The sequence below is a fragment of the Erythranthe guttata genome, chromosome 14 (genome assembly GCF_056151865.1).
Source record: "Erythranthe guttata isolate IM_541 chromosome 14, IM_541, whole genome shotgun sequence".
NCBI classification, from domain to species: domain Eukaryota; kingdom Viridiplantae; phylum Streptophyta; class Magnoliopsida; order Lamiales; family Phrymaceae; genus Erythranthe; species Erythranthe guttata.
In genome coordinates, this window is record NC_142546.1 from 11,582,603 (window position 1) to 11,589,973 (window position 7,371).

Here is a 7,371-nt window from a genome sequence, read left to right on the forward strand (position 1 = left end):
ATTCACATAAACACATAATCGGACATATAGATTCATATGATTCAATAATCAATTAACATACATTAATCTCAATTAATATACATTAATTAATATATATATTAATTAGGGCAAACGATACTTTACCCTTGAAGCGTGAATCCAACGAAGACACGAGAAGATGGCTAGTTGCTCTTCCCACTCCAACTGATCTAACCTCTTTTCTTATTCGAAATTACAGGCCTGCTCCGACTTCAGTATCATCATTTTTATTGGTTGGATTCACAATTCCATTTTTAAGATCGAATAACCATGAGTTTTGAAGATGCTTTCAAAATTTCACGTCCATCTGATCACCGGTTGATTTATGGCGAATTTTCTCGCAGGACTGCGCAGAAAATCCGAGAGCAGTTTTTCAGAATGGCCTTCTCGCATCATCGGCTTGTGGAGGCGCATGGGGGCGCGTGGAGATGACCCTGGTGGCGGCGTTGGCGGCATAATAGTCTTGCTCCTCTTAGGTTTCACCTCGTGTATTCAATCCACTATCCACGCAGCACTAGATACGTGATAGGCTAAATACAACGAAGAAGAATGAAGGGAAAAGGAAGATGCCGATGCGGCGGCAACTGGTGGCGGAGGTAGGGTTTCGGCTGCAAGGTGGATGGCCGTGGGGAGAGAAGCTAGGGTTTCAAGCTTGTGTTATGTCGTTTTTTGTGTTTTTTTTTGTGTCTTTCACAAGACATATAAATCCTATTTATATGCTCATTGTGAAAACCCTAACAGGCCTTAAGTTGGGCTAGGCCCAACAGCTTAAGTCCACTCTCTTTCTCGACTTGTTTCTAACAAACGAATGCTCACAAAAATATAAAAATTATATTTTGACAACGAGAACAAATTCTCGTCGATACGAGTACCACTCTGCAATTTACCAATTTCCCAAATTGGAAACCCTAATTTAGGACTTGCCAAATCGGGAAACTTCCCAATATAGAAAGTTCACTAAATTTCCGTCGGATTTTTTTCCTCTACTTATTCTCATCAGTAATTAACTAATTACGAATGTTGGACTCAATCACATTGACTTCCAAGTACACGAGCAATGTGTCCTCGATGGTTCAGGTGTAAGCTAGCCGTGGGCCCACAACCCATTGTGGTTTAAACTCGTCCCTAGAGTTACAATTAAGTTGAATCTAGTTTCAACATAACTACCCAACGAATCAAGATTGGCGTCTAGCAACTACGCGTCATGATTCCCTATATACAAATGAAGTGTCTACAAGAACCTTGTGATATAGTTAACGTACAGTACGATCCCTTCGATACATATATCCCGATTGAACTAGAGGCATTGGTTCGTCGAGACCTCTTTATGAGTTCAATAACTGTGTGGACGTTCTTGATTATATAATCCGTTCGTGTTTGACTTAGAGAAACACATTTCTCTAATCACGACACTTTCAGCTGTGGCCTTAGACTTCATGGATTATAAATCGTAAGAACACACAGGATATCCATGACTAATCAAGCGATCAAATCTCCTACTACAATGCACAAACCTCCTACTAGATTTCGGACTGCACGAACACTGGCCCTTGGGGAGGTCCTCGGTGGAACTCAGGGACAGGTCACGATACAGCTGGTCCTCTAGTGAAGTCACGGTGATGTCTGGATCTTAAGGATTAATGGTGTACAACTATATCATAGAAACCTCTAGTCGATTATTGGGAACCACTTAGAGATTTCTAGGATGAGGGAGTTCAGTGAACTCATCAACTTATGAGCACCCACTTATGTATGCCGATGTCACAACACCGTTGACTGATGAGACGCAGTACACATACACTAAGTGCTAGTCTCGAATGGGAAAGGCCGATATCCTCATTAGTGGCGTAACCCGTTGACAAGGAACCACGTTTAACAGTTACTATACTTCAATAAATAATCTCACGATTCTACTAGATCTATTTATAGTAATTAAGTAACTGTAAGGACTATATCTATGCTTATGCAAGGGACAAAGATATAGAATGGCAAAGGGGGGTTTTATCATAATAACGAAATAGATTATTTACGAGTAGCGTGAGAAAACACAACAATTAGTTGGCTCTTCGGTCACCTACTCTAACACCCTATTCAACAACCCCCAAGAAAGTATGACAAAATCAAGCACAACTCCTAAACCCTATTCCAAACACTAACCCAAAATCTATAAACTTCAACCCACAAGCACTTATACCACACAAGAAGACCCTAACACTTGTTGAGATGCGAGCTAGGAGGGAAAAGGGACTTTGTTACAAGTGTGATGAAACTTACACACAAGGCCATAAATACAAACAGAGCCACATCTATATGATTATGACTGAAGAGGAAGAGTGGCACAATATTCTGCTTTAGCACAATAAGGGTCTTATGAAGAGGAGAAGTATACAGAAGAAGTTCATGTATCTATTAATGATTTGTTGGGACAGACAGGGGTCACCACCATTAAAGTAATTGGAAACTGTGGAATACATAAACTTAATATGCTCATTGACACAGGATCAACTCACAGTTTTACAGCTGAGGACTTGGCTAAGGATTTAAACTGTACTATAAGTGGTGCGAAGCCACTGATTGTCACTGTGGCCAATGGTGGCAACGTGATTAGTAACAAGGTTGTGGTTGATTTCAGTTGGGAGGTACAAGGAGCTGCTTTAGTTTCCCACTAAGGTTATTACAATTGGATGGCTACCATATCATACTAGGCATCAATTGGTTGGTCAGTTATAGCCCTTTGGTGTTTGACTATAAAGTCAGGTGTATTGAGGTACAAGCTTCAGACAGAAGGGTGATGATCACTGATGTGAAGACTAATGTAGATTGGATGTTAATATATGTTGATTATTTCTATAAACTGGTACAAAAAGAGCAACCAGGAGATATTGGGGAGGTTTATTCTGTACATGACTCAGTGACTCCCTCTAGTTCCAATATTATTGTGGAAAAGCTCCTCACTAATTACAAAGATGTGTTTTAGGAACCTAAAGGGTTGCCACCAGTTAGAGGAGTGGAGCACCACATCATCCTTAAACAAGATTCCATACCGAAGCAATTGTGTCCCTACAGGTACTCTCATTCAACTAAGAATGAGATTGAAAAAAATGTACAGGATCTACTAGATCATGGCATTATCAGACACATCTAGAGTCCATTTGCATCACCTGTCTTATTGGTTAAAAAGAAGGATGTTTCCTGGAGGATGTGTGTTGATTATAGATATCTCAACACTCTCACAGTCAAGCATGATTACCCTATTTCTGTAATTCATGAGCTGTTGGATGACCTATATGGGGCAAGGTGGTTCAATAAGATGAATTAAAGGTCATGCTACTTTAAGATAAGGATGAGAGAGTAGGACATCTACAGACAACACTTAAGACACACCATGGACATTTTGAGATTCTCGTTATGCCTTTTTGAATGTGTAATGCTCTTGCAACATTCCAGTCTTTAATGAACCAGGTATTCTCTGACCACCTTAGGAAGTTTGTTTTGGTGTTTTTTGATAATATTTTAGTTTATAGTAGGAGGTGGGAAGAACATTTTACACCACTTAAATGTTACCTTAGCATTACTGAGGCACCACATTTGTTTGCCAAGAAGTTCAAGTGTCAGTTTGGGCAAACTTCCATTGAGTACCTAGACCATATCATCAATGGAGAGGGTGTTACCACTGATCCTTCTAAGGTAAAAGATATGGTTGACTGGCCAAAACCTAAAACACTGAAAGGATTGAGGGGTTTTCTAGGTCCAACTGGATATTATAGAAATTTTATTCAAGGATATGGGATGATTTGCAAGCCACTCAAAGACATGCTGAAGAATGGGGGGGTTTATTTGGACTAAAGCAGCAGAGCAAGCTTTCACACTGTTGGGAATCAGGCACGTGTACGCAGCGGAATATAAAATTTTATATGAAAAATAAGTTTAATCATATAAACATGTACTCGATAATAGAAATTAATTGCATACCTTAATGCTTTCAGCGAAATTAAAAGACAACATGCATATTATTAATTCGACAATTAAATCAAGTAGCATGCTCGCAGTAAATCACGAACCGTACATTAATAATCACATAATGAAATTCATGAAAAACCATAATGCAAATATCAACAATTAATTTAATCATATTAAATTAAAACCTAATTAAAACGGATCCGAAAAATACCTCTTGAAGTGTGAGGTGAATTCTCGGATTGAAGCAAACTGCCACGGAAACCAATCCGTGCAGTGGGGAGGAGCAGCGGCGAGGCGGCGGTAATGGATGCGCGAGCAGCGGCGGTGCATGTGAATCACATGTTATCTTCAAGCGGCGCGTACGACGGCTGTTCGGCGAGTGATTCTCGGTGATTTGACTCATTTGTCTTCCTCCTCTCGGATTTCGCATCGTATACCGAGTTCTATTAAGTACGTGGCACTAGACACGCAAAAGTCAGATTAAATGGAAGAAAAAAAACAAAAGAAAAGGACTACCGAGGAGAAGCGGCGCGTGGGCGTCGATTTCTGGCAACGGCGCGACGGCGACGACGACGACGGCGGTGGAGATGGCAGCGGACGTGAGTGAAGAACGGCTAAGGTTTCTTGTGTTTGTACAAGACCTATAAATCTTGTATCTATAGTGTCTTGAATATAAGCCCTAACGGGCTTAAGTTAGACCGGACCCACAACTTAAGTTCGTTAGTTTTTCTTCGCTCGTTTCTCATAAGCCAATGATTGGAAAACTATAACAATTATATTTTCGGAATCATTGAAACATCCTCTTCATTACGAATGCTGAATTTTTAGTTCCAATTTCTAAAACTAGAAACCCTAATTTAGTGGACTTGATAAATTTGGAAACTTCTAATTTAGAAAGTTCACTAAGATGTTCGCCTAGTTCTTTCATTTTCTTATTCTCATTCATAATTCTCAATTATGACTGTTTGACTCAATCGTATTGTCTTCCAATTATGCAAAGATTAAACATTTTTATCTTTGACCGTTTATTCAAAGAACTCGAGTGCACGAGCAGTTTGACCCTCGATGGTTCAGGTGTAAGCTAGCCGTGGGTCCACAACTCTTTGTGGTTTAAACTCGTCCCTGGAGTTATAATTAAGATGAAGCTCGTTTCAACTTAATCACCCAAAGAATCAAGACTGGCGTCTAGCAACTACGCATCATGATTCCCTAGATACAAATGAAGTGCCTGCAAGAACCGTGTGATATAGTTAACGTACAGTACGATCCATTCGATGCATATGTCCCAGTTGAACTAGAGGCATTGGTTCATCGAGACCTCCTTTATAGTTCAATAATTGTGCAATCGTTCTAAGTGTGTAATCAGTATGTGCATGACTTAGAGAATCAAATTCCCTAATCATCACTAGTCAGCTCTGGCCAGAAACTTAAAGATTACAAACTATGAGAATACACAGGACGTCCAAGACTATGCTAGTGATCGAATCCTCGACTACAATGCACAGACCTTCCAACTAGATTTCGGACTGCACGTATACTGGCCCTCGAGGCGGTCCTCGGTGGAACTCAGGGACAGGTCACGATGCACCTGGTCCTCTAGTGAAGTCACAGTGACAGGTCTTGAGGACTAATGGTGTACAACTTTATCATAGAGATCTCTACTCGATTATTGAAAATCACTTAGAGATTTCTAGGATGAGGGAGTTCAGTGAACTCGCCAACTTACGAGCACCCACTTATGTATGCCGATATCACAATACCGTTTACTGATGAGACGCAATATACGAGCACAGTCTAACAGTAATAATACTTAAGTAAATATCTCAAGATCCTAATAGATCAAATATAAGTAATTATAATAACTGTAAGGACTATATCTATGTTTGTACAAGATATAGAATGCTAATGTGTTTTATCATTAATAAGAAAAAAAGATTATTTATTACAAGAATAAATGAAAAGACCACCGCCACAAGTTAGCTTGTTGGTCACCTACTCTAACAATCTCCCACTTGACCTAAAGCCAACTACCCATAAACCATAATCCCATCGACTCTCGATGTTTCTTGTGGATCGATCTTGGTAAAGGCTTCGTGAAGGGGTCTTCTACGGTCTCTTCCGTGGTGACTCGTTATACTTTGACTTCACATCTATCAATGATCTCTCGGATCACATGATACATCCTCAGAATATTCTTGGACTTCTGATGAGATCTCAGCTCCTTCGCTTGCGCCACGGCTCCAGTGTTATCGCAGTACAACGGTACTGGATCATTAGCATTAGGAACAACACCCAACTCTTGGATTAATTTCCTTATCTAAGTCCCTTCTTTTGCAGCTTCCAACGCTGCAATATACTCAGCTTTGATAGTGGAATCGGCCGTCGTGCTTTGCTTGGAACTCTTCCAACACATGGCACCACCATTAAGCGTGAATATAAATCCCGAGTTCGACTTTGAGTCGTCCACATCCGATTGAAAACTAGAGTCAGTAAAGCCCTCTATTTTCAACTCTGCACCCCCATAGACCAAAAATATATCCTTAGTCCTTTGCAAGTACTTCAGAATATCTTTCACAGCCTTCAAGTGAGCTGGACCGGGGTTAGACTTATCTCTGCTTGTGACACTCACAGCATACGCAATATCGGGTCTAGTACATAGCATGCCATATATTATCCTTCCTATGGCAGAAGCATATGGTGTCCTTTTCATCTCCTCGATTTCACTAGGTGTCTGAGGACACATGGATTTCGAGAGACGAACCCCATGGGACATTGGCAAGAATCCCTTCTTGGATTCTTCCATGCTAAACTGTTTCATAAAGGTGTCTATGTATAGGGTTTGGGATAAGCCTAGCATCTTCCTTTCTCTATCTCTATAGATACGTATTCCCAATACGTAAGATGCTTCTCCCAAATCCTTCATTGAGAAACGTGTGGACAACCAAGCTTTAGTCTATTGCAACATTCCTACCTCATTCCCAATGAGTAGAATGTCATCGACATAAAGCACCAAAAACATCATTGCCCTCCCACTAACCTTCTTGTATACACAAGGTTCCTCCGGGTTCTTCTCAAAATCAAACTTTGATAGTTGAGTCGAACCTTATGTTCCAACTACGAGATGCTTGTTTCAATCCATAAACGGATCGCTGGAGTTTGCAAACCTTTTGCTCACTTCCAGAAGATATGAAGCCTTCCGGCTGCGCCATGTAAACTTATTCCTCAATGTCTCCATTAAGGAAAGCGATCTTCACATCCATTTGCCATATCTTGTAGTCGTACACGCAGCTATGGCCAGCAAAATCCTAATGGGCTTCAACATTGCAACTGGTGAAAAGGTTTCATCATAGTCAACGCCTTGTCTTTAAGTATATCCTTTTGCTACCAATCTAG

General features: G+C 40.4%; 1 pseudogene; it reads right to left on the minus strand.

Moving 5' to 3' along the window:
* Window positions 1-5,995: 5,995 nt before the first annotated feature.
* LOC148765195 (secreted RxLR effector protein 161 pseudogene) lies at window positions 5,996-6,721 on the minus strand (annotated as a pseudogene).
* Between the last annotated feature and the right edge of the window lie 650 nt (window positions 6,722-7,371).